The sequence below is a fragment of the Bacillus rossius genome, chromosome 1 (assembly GCF_032445375.1).
Source record: "Bacillus rossius redtenbacheri isolate Brsri chromosome 1, Brsri_v3, whole genome shotgun sequence".
NCBI lineage: Eukaryota > Metazoa > Arthropoda > Insecta > Phasmatodea > Bacillidae > Bacillus > Bacillus rossius.
The window spans coordinates 103,014,565-103,031,063 of record NC_086330.1 but is presented as its reverse complement, the minus strand read 5'-3'; the positions used below and the strand labels follow the sequence as shown (position 1 = coordinate 103,031,063).

The 16,499-nt window shown below is 37.9% G+C and overlaps 1 protein-coding gene across 1 annotated transcript in view; it reads right to left on the bottom strand.

Moving 5' to 3' along the window:
* Window positions 1-13,222, bottom strand: part of LOC134541042 (uncharacterized) — a 65,321-nt gene extending 52,099 nt beyond the window's left edge. Inside the window, exon 1 of the mRNA XM_063384183.1 lies at window positions 13,163-13,222. The gene's annotated coding sequence lies outside the window, so the exon portion shown is untranslated. The remainder of the gene's footprint in view (window positions 1-13,162) is intronic.
* Between the last annotated feature and the right edge of the window lie 3,277 nt (window positions 13,223-16,499).

The window sequence follows — 16,499 nt, the reverse complement described above, 5'->3', positions numbered from 1 at the left end:
TTGTGTCCTCAACTGTTGACATTGAACATTGACCTTGAACTTTAACCTTGACCTTGAAATTTGACCTTGACCTTGAAATTTGACCTTGACCTTGAAATTTGACCTTGACCTTGATATTTGACCTTGACCTTGAAATTTGACTTTGTCCCTGAAATTTGACTTTGTCCTTGTCGACCATCATGGATCCGACATTTTATGTTCAGTACACGCTACCAGAGGATACCACCTGCTGGAGTACGCCATCTTGTGTGTGTACTTGTATTATAGAGTACATTTCCATCTGGATAATTTTATTCTAACCCGCTACAGTGCAGTAATCATTTATTACCGAGGTGCCCCCGCCATCATGAAATTCGACCGCCATCTTGAAATCATGTAATAATGTAGCTAGAAAAGCGGGAAAAAATCCAAAATTCATTAAATAAATCACTCATTAACTTACATATCGATTCGATCCGCTCCAGTCCTTGGCTCGATCCTCGATCGATGCAAAACATTTAATTTTATGGAAAAAAAATAATAATTCCAATAAACCATGTTCAACATTCGTAAAGAGACTTTAAATCCTCTACTACCATCATCCTATCAGACGTCAAGACTACCATATTGGAAATTCGTAATTGTAATGCTAGAGATTCGGGAAAAAGTTCAAAACTCATTAAATAAATTTGTAATCTATATACTGATTGATTAGATCGACTAAGGTCCTTGGTTCGATCCCTTGTCGATACAAAACAACTTTAATTTTAAAAAAATACCAGAAAAGTGTAAGGTTCGAGGAATAAAACACCTAAAAGTATTTTACAAACATAATATTTATCACACAATTTCTATCCTACTACAGAATCACTTGCGAAAGCCAGCAATCTTATAAAAATTTAGCCCTGCATAGACGTACAACGACTACTTCTTAGCTCCAAATGGCTCCAAATGCTCCAAACGGCCTCCAAATGGCTCCAAAAGCTCCAACAGCCTCCAAATGATTAACACAGATCCAAATGGCTCCAAATGTTCCAAACGGCCTCCAAATGCTTGACAGCTCCAAATGTTTCCAGCAGCTCCAAATGCTCCAAATGCTTGACAGCTCCAACAGCTCCAACAGCCTCCAAATGCTTGACAGCTCCAAATGTTTCCAGCAGCTCCAAATGCTCCAAATTCTTGACAGCTCCAAATGCTTCAAAAGGCTCCAAATGCTCCAAATGACTCCAAAAGGCTCCAAATGCTCCAACAGCCTCCAATGCATAACACAGCTCCAAATGGCTCCAAATGTTCCAAACGGCCTCCAAATGGCTCCAACAGCCTCCAAATGCTTAACACAGCTCTAAATGGCTCCAAATGCTCCAAACGGCCTCCAAATGCTTGACAGCTCCAAATGTCTCCAGCAGCTCCAAATGCTCCAACAGCTCCAAAAAAAGGCTCCAAATGCAACAGCCTCCAAATGCTTAACACAGCTCCAAATGGCTCCAAATGCTTGACAGCTCCAAATGCATAACACAGCTCCAAATGGCTCCAAATGCTCCAAACGGCCTCCAAATGCTTGACAGCTCCAAATGTCTCCAGCAGCTCCAAAATGCTCCAACAGCCTCCAAATGCTTAACACAGCTCCAAATGGCTCCAAATGCTTGGCAGCTCCAAATGCTTCAAAAGGCTCCAAATGCTCCAAATGGCTCCAACAGCTCCAAAAGACTCCAAATGCTTCAAAAGGCTCCAATTGCTCCAAGAGCTCCATCTTCAATTGGTTCCAACTGATTCCTATTACTTTTATCGAACTTGGCATGATTACTAACATGTCTTTATCAGTATACATTTTGACTGGCAGTGGTAACGTTTTTTACACCTTTAAGTTATAAGTTTTATTTAGAAATCAGATTTCGATAAATGATAGCTTCCATCTGGAAAGAAAATATATTAATTTATCTTCAAGTTTATACACATACATTTAATTTAATCCAGTATTGTATGTAGCCAGCTTCCCTCAGTTCTTTGAGTATGAAGGATATTTCTTTAATGTTCGAATAGTTTCCTGCACAAAGCGATCCATGTAGTAGTCGTAGCCTGTTAACCAATATGTTAGGATCTTCCCATGAGGTATAATCAATCTCTTCTGCTGCCTTCATCGTCCTTGCATGTTTATAATAAATATTATCTCTGGTGTCTATCGTTTTAACACCAACCACAAGGTCACTTTCGTCATCTTTCCAGTGATTATCACAAGCTTGATCAGGATAATTTATTTTATTACATCGTTTCCATCGTTTTGGTCTCAAACCACCATCACAGTCTTCGCTCTTGCATGCTTTTGGTGCTTCAGTACAGTACTCAATCATGTCAGCCTCAGATGTGTCACCACAATCTTCAATCATGCCAGCTTCTGATGTGTCACCACAGTCTTCAATCATGTCAGCACCACAAACTTGATCAGGATAATTTATTTTATTATGTCGTTTCCATCGTTTTGGTCTCAGACTGCCATCACAGTCTTCGATCTTGCCTGCTTTAGGTGTTTCAGTACAGTACTCAATCATGTCAGCCTCAGATGTGTCACCACAATCTTCAATCATGCCAGCCTCAGATGATTCATCAAAGTCTTCGACCTTGTAAGCTTCAGGTGGTTCTCCATCTTTCACATTTTCATGGAGACGACTAGATATTGGAGTAAATATATTTTCATTTCTAATGTGGTTACAACTTCCTTCGTTTGTTTTAAATTTTAAATTATTATCTTGATCTAGATCAGTAATTTTAGCATTAGCTTTTTCGCCTTCGTTCCTCTTCCGCGATGTTGTAGCCCAGTCTTCGTTATCTTTATTCATCTTAATTGTACAGGTCTTGTAATGTCTATCCAAGTAATATCTTCTACCAAAGGATTTCTGACACTGACTGCAATGAAATGGTTTTTGACAAGGACCCAAATTACACTCGCTTCTCTCATGTCGTTTAGCATTCTTTCTCAAGGTAAACACCTTGCTACAGTATCTACAGTGATGACGTTTTGATACAGCAACAAATCCCGTTTCAGGATTCATATTAGTTATTGAGACTAATGCCAGATGCAAACTAAGAGTTTTAAATTAGATATATTACTTAAATAGAATTTTTTAATTATTTCATCAGCGAGAATTAATTTATCTCATTCAAAGGTACTTGTTGCAAGTAGTTCTGCTTTTCAACAACAGATGTCGCCACATGTTACTTGCAGGTAAATAATATTTAGTTCTTTTATGCGGGATGCGCACTAACGATCGCAAAAGAAGGATGGCTTCGCTAGACTCCAAGGAGAAGGAAGTTCGTCCATCCTGTTTGTGCTTCTTAGATTTCTCAGAGATTGTTTGACTGAGTAATGATATTTTTTTTTTTTTTTTTTTTAAATTTCCACCTGATAAAAATATTACAAGTGCTGATTTATTGGCAGAATTTCAATAATTAAATGCAATCTTGAATAAAAAAAATGACATGACTCATTAAGTAAAAAATTCTTCATGCAGAGATCAATTCCTCATCAGTAACCAGAAGCACTCGGAGAAAACCATCAGATGTCTAGTCAGGAATAATCAGAAGCACCCAGAGAAAACCATCAAAATATTGTCAAGGATAATCAGGAGCACACGGAGAAAACTACCATAATATTGTCAGGAATAATCAGAAGCACCCAGAGAAAACCATCTAAATATTGTCAAGAATAATCAGGAGCACACGGAGAAAACTACCATAATATTGTCAAGAATAAACGGGAGCACACGGAGAAATCCACCATAATATTGAGAAGAATAATCAGGAGCACACGGAGAAAACCACCGCAAGTTTTCTTTGATATCATAAAATTTCAGGGAAAAAAATAATAATAAAAAATAAAAAAAATAAATAAAAAATTAAAAAAAAATAAAATAAAAAATACATAAAATTCTGGCTTGTACTAGAACTCTATCTTTGTTCAACAATGAGAAGTTCACAAGCTAGCAGAATATATTTATGTATTTTTTTTTTTAAATTTTTTATTTATTTTTTTTATTTTTTATTATTATTTTTTTCCTGAAATTTTATGATATCAAAGAAAACTTGCGGTGGTTTTCTCCGTGTGCTCCTGATTATTCTTCTCAATATTATGGTGGATTTCTCCGTGTGCTCCCGTTTATTCTTGACAATATTATGGTAGTTTTCTCCGTGTGCTCCTGATTATTCTTGACAATATTTAGATGGTTTTCTCTGGGTGCTTCTGATTATTATTGACAATATTATGGTAGTTTTCTCCGTGTGCTCCTGATTATCCTTGACAATATTTTGATGGTTTTCTCTGGGTGCTTCTGATTATTCCTGACTAGACATCTGATGGTTTTCTCCGAGTGCTTCTGGTTACTGATGAGGAATTGATCTCTGCATGAAGAATTTTTTACTTAATGAGTCATGTCATTTTTTTTATTCAAGGTTGCATTTAATTATTGAAATTCTGCCAATAAATCAGCACTTGTAATATTTTTATCAGGTGGAAATTTAAAAAAAAAAAAAAAAAAATATCATTACTCAGTCAAACAATCTCTGAGAAATCTAAGAAGCACAAACAGGATGGACGAACTTCCTTCTCCTTGGAGTCTAGCGAAGCCATCCTTCTTTTGCGATCGTTAGTGCGCATCCCGCATAAAAGAACTAAATATTATTTACCTGCAAGTAACATGTGGCGACATCTGTTGTTGAAAAGCAGAACTACTTGCAACAAGTACCTTTGAATGAGATAAATTAATTCTCGCTGATGAAATAATTAAAAAATTCTATTTAAGTAATATATCTAATTTAAAACTCTTAGTTTGCATCTGGCATTAGTCTCAATAACTAATATGAATCCTGAAACGGGATTTGTTGCTGTATCAAAACGTCATCACTGTAGATACTGTAGCAAGGTGTTTACCTTGAGAAAGAATGCTAAACGACATGAGAGAAGCGAGTGTAATTTGGGTCCTTGTCAAAAACCATTTCATTGCAGTCAGTGTCAGAAATCCTTTGGTAGAAGATATTACTTGGATAGACATTACAAGACCTGTACAATTAAGATGAATAAAGATAACGAAGACTGGGCTACAACATCGCGGAAGAGGAACGAAGGCGAAAAAGCTAATGCTAAAATTACTGATCTAGATCAAGATAATAATTTAAAATTTAAAACAAACGAAGGAAGTTGTAACCACATTAGAAATGAAAATATATTTACTCCAATATCTAGTCGTCTCCATGAAAATGTGAAAGATGGAGAACCACCTGAAGCTTACAAGGTCGAAGACTTTGATGAATCATCTGAGGCTGGCATGATTGAAGATTGTGGTGACACATCTGAGGCTGACATGATTGAGTACTGTACTGAAACACCTAAAGCAGGCAAGATCGAAGACTGTGATGGCAGTCTGAGACCAAAACGATGGAAACGACATAATAAAATAAATTATCCTGATCAAGTTTGTGGTGCTGACATGATTGAAGACTGTGGTGACACATCAGAAGCTGGCATGATTGAAGATTGTGGTGACACATCTGAGGCTGACATGATTGAGTACTGTACTGAAGCACCAAAAGCATGCAAGAGCGAAGACTGTGATGGTGGTTTGAGACCAAAACGATGGAAACGATGTAATAAAATAAATTATCCTGATCAAGCTTGTGATAATCACTGGCAAGATGACGAAAGTGACCTTGTGGTTGGTGTTAAAACGATAGACACCAGAGATAATATTTATTATAAACATGCAAGGACGATGAAGGCAGCAGAAGAGATTGATTATACCTCATGGGAAGATCCTAACATATTGGTTAACAGGCTACGACTACTACATGGATCGCTTTGTGCAGGAAACTATTCGAACATTAAAGAAATATCCTTCATACTCAAAGAACTGAGGGAAGCTGGCTACATACAATACTGGATTAAATTAAATGTATGTGTATAAACTTGAAGATAAATTAATATATTTTCTTTCCAGATGGAAGCTATCATTTATCGAAATCTGATTTCTAAATAAAACTTATAACTTAAAGGTGTAAAAAACGTTACCACTGCCAGTCAAAATGTATACTGATAAAGACATGTTAGTAATCATGCCAAGTTCGATAAAAGTAATAGGAATCAGTTGGAACCAATTGAAGATGGAGCTCTTGGAGCAATTGGAGCCTTTTGAAGCATTTGGAGTCTTTTGGAGCTGTTGGAGCCATTTGGAGCATTTGGAGCCTTTTGAAGCATTTGGAGCTGCCAAGCATTTGGAGCCATTTGGAGCTGTGTTAAGCATTTGGAGGCTGTTGGAGCATTTTGGAGCTGCTGGAGACATTTGGAGCTGTCAAGCATTTGGAGGCCGTTTGGAGCATTTGGAGCCATTTGGAGCTGTGTTATGCATTTGGAGCTGTCAAGCATTTGGAGCCATTTGGAGCTGTGTTAAGCATTTGGAGGCTGTTGCATTTGGAGCCTTTTTTTGGAGCTGTTGGAGCATTTGGAGCTGCTGGAGACATTTGGAGCTGTCAAGCATTTGGAGGCCGTTTGGAGCATTTGGAGCCATTTAGAGCTGTGTTAAGCATTTGGAGGCTGTTGGAGCCATTTGGAGGCCGTTTGGAACATTTGGAGCCATTTGGAGCTGTGTTATGCATTGGAGGCTGTTGGAGCATTTGGAGCCTTTTGGAGTCATTTGGAGCATTTGGAGCCTTTTGAAGCATTTGGAGCTGTCAAGAATTTGGAGCATTTGGAGCTGCTGGAAACATTTGGAGCTGTCAAGCATTTGGAGGCTGTTGGAGCTGTTGGAGCTGTCAAGCATTTGGAGCATTTGGAGCTGCTGGAAACATTTGGAGCTGTCAAGCATTTGGAGGCCGTTTGGAACATTTGGAGCCATTTGGATCTGTGTTAAGCATTTGGAGGCTGTTGGAGCTTTTGGAGCCATTTGGAGGCCGTTTGGAGCATTTGGAGCCATTTGGAGCTAAGAAGTAGTCGTTGTACGTCTATGCAGGGCTAAATTTTTATAAGATTGCTGGCTTTCGCAAGTGATTCTGTAGTAGGATAGAAATTGTGTGATAAATATTATGTTTGTAAAATACTTTTAGGTGTTTTATTCCTCGAACCTTACACTTTTCTGGTATTTTTTTAAAATTAAAGTTGTTTTGTATCGACAAGGGATCGAACCAAGGACCTTAGTCGATCTAATCAATCAGTATATAGATTACAAATTTATTTAATGAGTTTTGAACTTTTTCCCGAATCTCTAGCATTACAATTACGAATTTCCAATATGGTAGTCTTGACGTCTGATAGGATGATGGTAGTAGAGGATTTAAAGTCTCTTTACGAATGTTGAACATGGTTTATTGGAATTATTATTTTTTTTCCATAAAATTAAATGTTTTGCATCGATCGAGGATCGAGCCAAGGACTGGAGCGGATCGAATCGATATGTAAGTTAATGAGTGATTTATTTAATGAATTTTGGATTTTTTCCCGCTTTTCTAGCTACATTATTACATGATTTCAAGATGGCGGTCGAATTTCATGATGGCGGGGGCACCTCGGTAATAAATGATTACTGCACTGTAGCGGGTTAGAATAAAATTATCCAGATGGAAATGTACTCTATAATACAAGTACACACACAAGATGGCGTACTCCAGCAGGTGGTATCCTCTGGTAGCGTGTACTGAACATAAAATGTCGGATCCATGATGGTCGACAAGGACAAAGTCAAATTTCAGGGACAAAGTCAAATTTCAAGGTCAAGGTCAAATATCAAGGTCAAGGTCAAATTTCAAGGTCAAGGTCAAATTTCAAGGTCAAGGTCAAATTTCAAGGTCAAGGTTAAAGTTCAAGGTCAATGTTCAATGTCAACAGTTGAGGACACAAGTTTAGTGACCAGATAATTATACTACATGGTATCGGCACACTCTAGCTGACGAAAACAAGATGGTGGTCTCCAGCGGATGAAGACAAGATGGCGGACATGATGTCATACCAGTTGATGATATATACCTTGGTACTGGTGGTGGTAGATCAGTCTAGGTAGCTTTCATGGAGGAAGGATCGACCGTTTACTCTCGCCGGTAATCTAACCAAGGACGTACATCGATATAATCAAACAGAATTCAAATACGTTAATTTTTTGATGAATTTTGGAATTTTTTTCATTAAAATCGGATAATAAATAAAGATTTTCAAGATGACGTCCAAATTTCAAGATGGCGTACATGACGTCATACTAGGTGACGATATATTCTTTGAAAAAAGTGGTGGGAGTCAGTATGCCAGCAGTCACTGTGAGTGAAGGATCGGTCGCCATTTTTTAATTTTTTTGCCCTCACCGGGTTCGAACCGAGGACTCCGAGCTCCGTGTCGTAAATGTATGTTGTTTTTTTAAATAATTTATTAAAGTTTTATTATTTATTTTTTTTATAATTTTTAAAAAAAAATTTCATTAAAATCGGATAATAAATAAAAAAGTTAAAGATGGCGGCCGTAACGAAAATTGCAACGGTGACGTCATCATCCAATATGGCTGCCATGGCATCCTAGTTTTCAAGGTCATGGCCTCGGCGGCTTAGAGCGGCTAGCTCTTAGGAGTTTTAAGCCGCTTTTAGGAATTTGGGTTCTTTCTAGGGCAAAACGACTTTTGTGATTTTCGAAATCCTGATTTTTGAATTGTGGAATTTTTTGAGATTTTTTGGCGGAATTTTTTTCCACAGAAATGTAAATTTTGGCGAATTTTGAGGAATTTTGGGCATTTTTTGCCCAATTTTGGCGAATTTTGAGGGTCAAAGGTCAAGGTCAAACTTGTCCCGTTACTATGTGTCCCGTTACACTCCTCCAAGATGGCCGCCGTGACGTCACAATCCAAGATGGCGGAGCCGGCTCTCGGCTCCACAGCCTGAAGCCTGCCGTCGGAGCCCCATTCATATACTACTGTAATTGTAGTAGAATAGAATTTATGTAATAAATTTTTGTTTGTAATTTTGTTTTAATTCTTAAAACCTATCACTTATGCTGAATTGAGATGATATTTAATTAAATTATCTTTTTTTGCATCAGTGAAGGATCAAATCGAGGACAGGAATCGATCGAATCAATCAGTATATTAATGAGTAAATTTTAAAATTAATTTTGGGATTTTTCCGAATTTCTAGGTTAATAAATATAACTGTTCACTATGTCGGCCGAAATGGGCACAAGATGGCAGATGTCGCGACAGTTTTGTCATCAACACTATAGTAAAATATTGATTATTGTAATATTTGATTAAAAATATATTTATTTTAAAATTAACTCTTTTACATCGTCCAGGGATCTAACCGAGGGCAGGAATCAATCGGATCAATCACTACATTAATGAAATAACTTGGATGATTTTTGGAATTTTTTTCTAATTTCTAGCTAAATAATTAAGAATTTTCAAGATGGACGACAACCTAGCAGATGTCAAGGTAATAAATAATTTTTGCACTCTAGCAGGCAAAAATTAAACTAATTAGATGGCAGCACCCTCTAGCATACGAAAACAATATGTCGGATCCAAGGTGGCAGCTTCCAGCAGACTAAAATAAGATGGCCGCCATGATTGGCTGACATATTATATGGATTGGTTTTAGTGGTGGGGGTCATTCTGTCGGTGACTTCCATGGAGGAAGGATCTGTCGCCATTTTTTTTTGCCCTCTCCAGACTCGAACTGAAGACTCCGAGCTTCATGATATAAGTGCGTTTTTAATTAAAATTTTATTTTTATAAATTTTAATTTTTTTTACATTTTTATAGCATAACATTGTGGATTTTCAAGATGGTGGCCATAACAAAAATTGCAACAGTTACATCATAATTAAAAATGTCGGAAAGTTCTATAATACAAGATGGTGGGGAAAAAATGCTGGTTTTGATGGCGTAGTTCAAAATAGTGCTATCCAAGATGACGAAATCCAAGATGGCGAATCCAAGATGATGTTCATGGTCAAGGTCAATGGTAAAGGTCAAGATCATCCAAGATGGCCGCAGTGACATCTCAATCCAAGATGACAGAAACCGGCATTACACCCTGAACACTGGCGCCGGACCGGCTAAACTACACTACTGTTAAGTCAGCCATAATTCAGATGCCATGGCGAATTAATAAATGATGAGAAAAAACCAATGTGGCGTTAAATGTAATTTTAGTAATTTATGAAATGTGTTAGGTTTTACTTAGATTTGATTGTATAGTACGGGCAATGCGTCTGGCGATTAGTAGAGCCAAACTGTAGGCGAAGCTCTATGGAACCAAAAGTGGCAACTCGGCACGGCTCGGTCACACATATACTGTTCTAAAAACATCATTCATTTTGATGACGCTGGTACCAATGGAGGTTCCCCTTCCCCTCCACCCAAACACCCCCTAGAACTGAAAAGTTGTAGGAATAACAACAAACAACGAATAACCTACTTCATATCTTTGAAAATAAATTTTAAATATGTCATAAATGTGTTAAATAATATTTTAAGAGGCTATTATTTTTATAAATTTCATACTGGACTGGATTATCCACCCCAATTACATCAGATAAAACATTTTGAGAAAATCAATCCCTGAAGTGTCAGTTAATGTGTATGCGGTCATTCACCACTCCCAAGATTCGAAGCCGTGTCCGCTGGTGTATGTATCACTCGTTAATTAGTACTACATGGTCAACATTATCTGAACGGGTATAGCGCTCGAAGAAAAATGTCACACCCAAGGATATTGGTTGCGTACTCCCTTCCCCTACATCCTCTTACCTTCACACTCCTCGTCTTCACGCTGCCAGCACTCAAGAAGTTTGGCCTGCAATATACACGCGTCCAGCTTCCAAACCGCGACTACTGACCAGACGTTCATATACTAAACCGTTCTGTGAATGGGATTCCTGTCAGCGACGAGCACAGACTCATAAAAGTTCCTTATACGTTTCCTCGGTTATTTTTCGGGGTTATCGAAAGCTCAAATGATGAAAATACTAATCGGATCGCAGTTTAATTGAATTGTGTTCGCTTGTTACACAACACGCTGAAGTGCTATGTGAAATGCCAAGTTCCTTGACTTAAAGTCTTGCAAGAAGATATATGTTTTAAACTGGCGGTAGAAAACATTAGTGTGTTTTCGTTGATGAAAAATGAAAATACCGTCACATTGATATACCCAATAATGAAACAGTTTCACTTAGCTCGATGCGTGTCCAAGGGGCCATTAGGCTAATAGAAATGCCGTGTTTAGACTTGTGGAGGAAGTATGCTGAAAGCAGCTCTTGAGCAGGGCTCCCGAAAATGTTCAGATAAGCGTGTACCAGCAGCTAGCTCAACTGAACATGTTTGAAATTCCTGCTTGAAACTTATAACTTTCACTATCCATCAGCTAAATGGAAAGTTCAGTATTGTCGTCGACCTGGGGACTATCATGTAGGTGTAGATAACGTGAAACTGTTAAAAATCGTCCAAATATATAAAAAAACAATTATTTGATTATAAATTATTAGAGTACTTTAATGTTAACAAACTAAAAAAAAAAACCTTCCTTGGGCCAGATGTTTTAAACTTAGTACTCTGAAAAACCACAATAAGACTGTCTCACACGTCAAGTTAGTTATTTCATTTTCTTGTAATTTCTATTAATTAAGATATTTTCCCGTAAATTCATTATATTCTTGCGTTTCTTATTAGTCACAAATTTTCTTATCCGATATTTAATAAACGTTATTTTTGACCTGTAAAGGTTCGCGCAAGTGAGTATAACCATGGACACGTGGGTAACGTTTTACCTCTACTAGATAGTATTAAGTAAACATATATTGATTAAATTTTAGAGGAAACATTAAACGCAAAAGAGCTGTCTTGTATTTACAGTAAAAGCCCTCGAATAATAGTTTTGATGATAAAATGAAAAGAAACAATTCCACTGTCGAGATTTGAACCACGTCTCTTGAAGTCAATAAGTGCGCGCTCTTCCGCTGTGCTAGTAAACCTCTTGAGAATATTGTAAGAAAAAAAGTGTTATTATCTTTGTAATGCCAATTTTCTTAGGTATTTTAGAACTTGTGATTACTTTTTACTATGATTTTTTTTTAGTTTACCAGATGTATTCCAGGGTAGTTTCACTATCATAAAGTTTAATTTGCCAACCAGTACGTTTGGTATGTACCCTAATGTTTACTATAGTGACTATATACAGGTTTATGTTTCTACCCGTGGGTCTGCCATCTTTGTGACATATTTTCTTTCATCGACTTCCGTTACATTAGCACAAAATTACTCCTATCAAATTCCGTATACCGAGAGCTAAGATGTTTAAACATTTTAAAAAAAAACCAACATGACGTGTGAGACCGAACTTAAAGGAAGTGGGGACTACATTTCCTAGTCTGTTGCCAACTTGACATAGTGTAAACCAGGCTATGCGTGCGTTGAATTGCGTACCTAGGGTGTTGGGCAGTGGCGCTTTTCCATGGTTGATATAAAAGTTGTTGCGATCAACCTGAATGGTCCTGGGCTCCAAGGCGGGCTGTTAGTAGTCTGTCTCATGCTTAGACTGCGGCACAGAGTACATAGCGTCCACTATTGCTCAATTAATTCTACGTATCTTTTTAACATTACAATTATTATTTGTATAATATCGATAATTATAATACGTTTTAGTATAGTTTTAATTTTACAACTTTGTAGGTTTTCCTTGGACCATATAATAGCATGTTTGATATTTTTATTACTCTTGTATAGGTACCTACATTATGAAAGAAAAAATCAATGCTGAACATTAAATTATTATTTTACAGGAGAAACTATTTGTAGCATTCAGTCATTATTACTAACAACGCATTTTATCAATAATTTTCTATGGTTGAACGTAGCTAACATTTTTTATCTGAAGATATAAAACAATTTTGACAACAAAAACGGTTGAAACAAAGATGGCGTCTATCCTTAGAAGATAGAATAGAATATTATCAGATTATGCTCTTGGTACAAGAACAACATGAATTTCTAAAATTCTCATTCCAAATTTTTTCCGTTAAAAATACTTATGTTTAAGTACCTCCATTAAAAAAAATTGTTTAAAACTTTTGTGCTCTATGCGTATATATGGCAGCAGGGCACACAAAGACAAGTACAGCGCCAACAGTGCAGTGGCAAGAGATGAGACGCGCTGTGGCTGCTATACTCACCCCGGTGCGGCGCTGTGGTCGAGGCGGCCCCTGTGGTCAGCGGGACAGGCCTGCGCGTCCCTCTGGCGAGACGCCCCCTCTACCCCCCGTCAGGGGCGCCGAGACGCCTCGGCGTCAGTGCGCAGGCGCCGCCTGCCATCATCCCCCCCTCCCTTCTTGACCTAGCCAGGCACCCCTACGCCCCCGCGCGCGCGCGGCTTTCATTATTCACACCCGGAGCCCAGACGCCCCGACGACGACTAGACCTGCCGCGCGAATCCGAGGCCTACCAGGGACGTAACTCGAGTAGTTTTCACCCGATGGAAAACTCATCTTGGCGTCCCTCTCACCTTTATTTTAATCAACCGAACCAAAACCTTTCCCGACAACCCTCACATCACCACCACATATTAATGCCACTATTACAAATATTTTTTATTCATATTTGATGGTAAATAAATATATTTATTACCAGGAATTTCATTGTTAATACATCGCAAGTTGAATAGAGCGCGAAAATATCAGTTTTCAAATATTTGACTATATACGTGTTTGTATCTTTCAATAGACGTAATTCAGTTCATCTGCTCTCTTTAATTTTTTTTTGTTCTAACAATACGATATTCAAGTAAATATCTATAGTAAAAATTACTCTGCCAGTTAATCCCCCCCCCCTTAGACAGCCCTCATCTATTACGTCTCTGAGGCCTACAGAACTACAGAGCTTCAAGCGCATTTAACCAAGTCCGAACACTTTCGAGTTCGTTGAAATATGGAAAAATACTCGTCCCAACGCGGTGTCGACTGTGAAAGTCGTGAGACAGGCGATGCTTCAGTTGAATGTTGTGCAGAAGTGGCGGTAATGACCTTCAAATGATCCAAGAGTTTTCACATTACCTGAAATGTCCACCGTATCCGCCAGCGCTTATAAAATCATCATTTTGACTTCAGCATCAAATTATTTTCGGATGTTCCAATACATAAGCACTGCATTTTGTGTCTGTAACCAATTTGGCTGACCTATTTATGCTACTTGTTATTTTATATAATTAAAATATCCTTTATTTACTCACTCACTAGATGTTCATTTTGGGGCCAGGGGTGTTGAAAGGAGGGTTCAATTTCTGGGTAACAAAAATTGTCTCTAAAATCTCATTAAGAGTAAAACTGCTTCATGGAGAGATCGGTTTCTCAGAAATAACCAGAAACACTTGGAGAAACCACAGGAATGATTGCATGCACACGGAAAAAACCATCAAAATATTGACAAGAATAATCAGGAGCACACGGAGAAAACCATCATAATATGGACAAGAATAATTGGGAGCACACGGAGAAAATCATTATAATATTGACATGGATAATCCGGAGCACACGGAGAAAACCGCCACACGTTCAAGAATAATCGCGAGCACACGTAGAAAACCACCACACATTTTCTTTGATTACATAAAATTACAAAAAATAAAAAAAATTAAAAAAAAATTACAAAAAATACAAAAAATTCTGGATTGGACTAGAACTCTATCTTTGCTCAACAATGAGAAGTTCCCAAGCTAGCAGAATCTGTTTTTGTATTTTTTGTAATGTTTTTATTTGAAATTTTTTGTAATTTTTTTTGTTATTTTATATCAAAGACAATGTGTGGCTGTTACATTTCAAATATAAATGTTAATAATTTAATGCTTAAAAAATTAAAGAGGAGCTTATTACATGTTGTTACTACAAAAACGTGTCTCACCGGCGGTTTGGGTTTGATGCGGCGTCAGCCCGAAACTGTGGGACAACGGGTTTTTGGGTTCGGTCGAGACGTCAGAGATGACTGCGTTGTGGATCCACCACAGTGAAGGTGAGAAACAGACTTAACAGGTGCGATAGGGAGGCTGTTAGGTCTTGATTGACTTGATTGGGTAACGACTACGGTAGTCAGTGTAACCACTGATAACTATTGCGAAAACCTGTCAGTAAAGTTAATGTTGAACCTTTCCTGGCTTTGATTTGTCACTAGATTCCTGTAATAAGGACATGATAACGTCGATAAGGACGTGACAGCCTGCTAATGAAATTGATTAAAGTACCAAACATAACAATGTTAAACAACAAGAAGCCAAATATTTCTTTTTTTATTTTAGTATTTTGACAGTCAAACTAAACGCTCAGGATATACACGTTCTATTCCCCGTGGGAAGAAACCCTAAATTTTTGGCAAGTGGAAAACATTGGTGTATGTTTGAGTTGGGGTTTCTCTTGGTTCTCATTTCCTCCACCAAAGCAGTCCATCACTGTTTAATCCCATAGGTTCATCCCTCACACATCTCTAATGACCTCGATGTAAATATACCAGATTTCAATCCTAAGTTATCATTCGTTAATACTACAGACAGTCTTAGGAACACAAATATTATGCAGTTTGAAAAGATTTAAGAAAAAAGATTAAACGACAATTCCCTAACAATTTCAGGTTCATAAGCAATTATGAAACTCCACTTAAAAATTAATTTTTAGTAAACCGACAAATAATATCCATAATTTGTAATGTATAGAAAAAAATATATTGTAAGTTGCTTTGCGATTGATTTTGTAATTTACATATAAACAAAACATTGCAATGAAAGGAGGAAACGAGACGGAAGTGGTAGGGAATATTTATTTGTGTAGTAAAACTTTCAACATTGTATGTATGTATATGTATTGTCACGAGACTGCTAGTTACAAGGCCGGTCAGCCAGCCGGCGCGCCAGCCTGTGGGATTAGCAATCAGTCCGCGGTGCCTCTCCGTCGTTCTGGGGGGATTCAGCAGGCCCGTCGCTTGAAGTGGCGTAACTAGGACGCCATTGTTCAGCATCGAGTGTTAAGTCTGAGGACTTGGATGAAGCGACACTCCGGAGGGCTACGAGACTTTTCCAGGGCGGGACTTGAGAGGAATAAAAGGGTAGACCGACCTGCGAGCTACAGTGAAGTGAAGCTGAAAGACTAAAGGCTATATCCGCGAATCCTCGGAGCGACACAATTGTGAAGTGGAGAGGGTGAGTGATCCTTTGGTGAGCGATGGTGGGCGACGAGGAATTGGCTTTGTGTTCGAAGATTGGAGCAGCGGGGTCGGTGTCGCAGCATGGAAGACGAATGAGTAGTGATAGGCCGTGTGTTGAGACCGAGGTGGCGGTAAGAGATTAGCAGTAGGGTGAGCCATTATATAATTGAGGTGAGAAAATAGTGTGCTTGTGAGAGTGATGTGCCGCCAATTAGCTTTTTTGACAAAATTGTAAATTTGAATTTTTAAATTATTATTTTAGCATAATATTATAGCTAAAACGTAAACTTTTTCCACTCACTGCACACTCCGACTTAATCTTTGTCA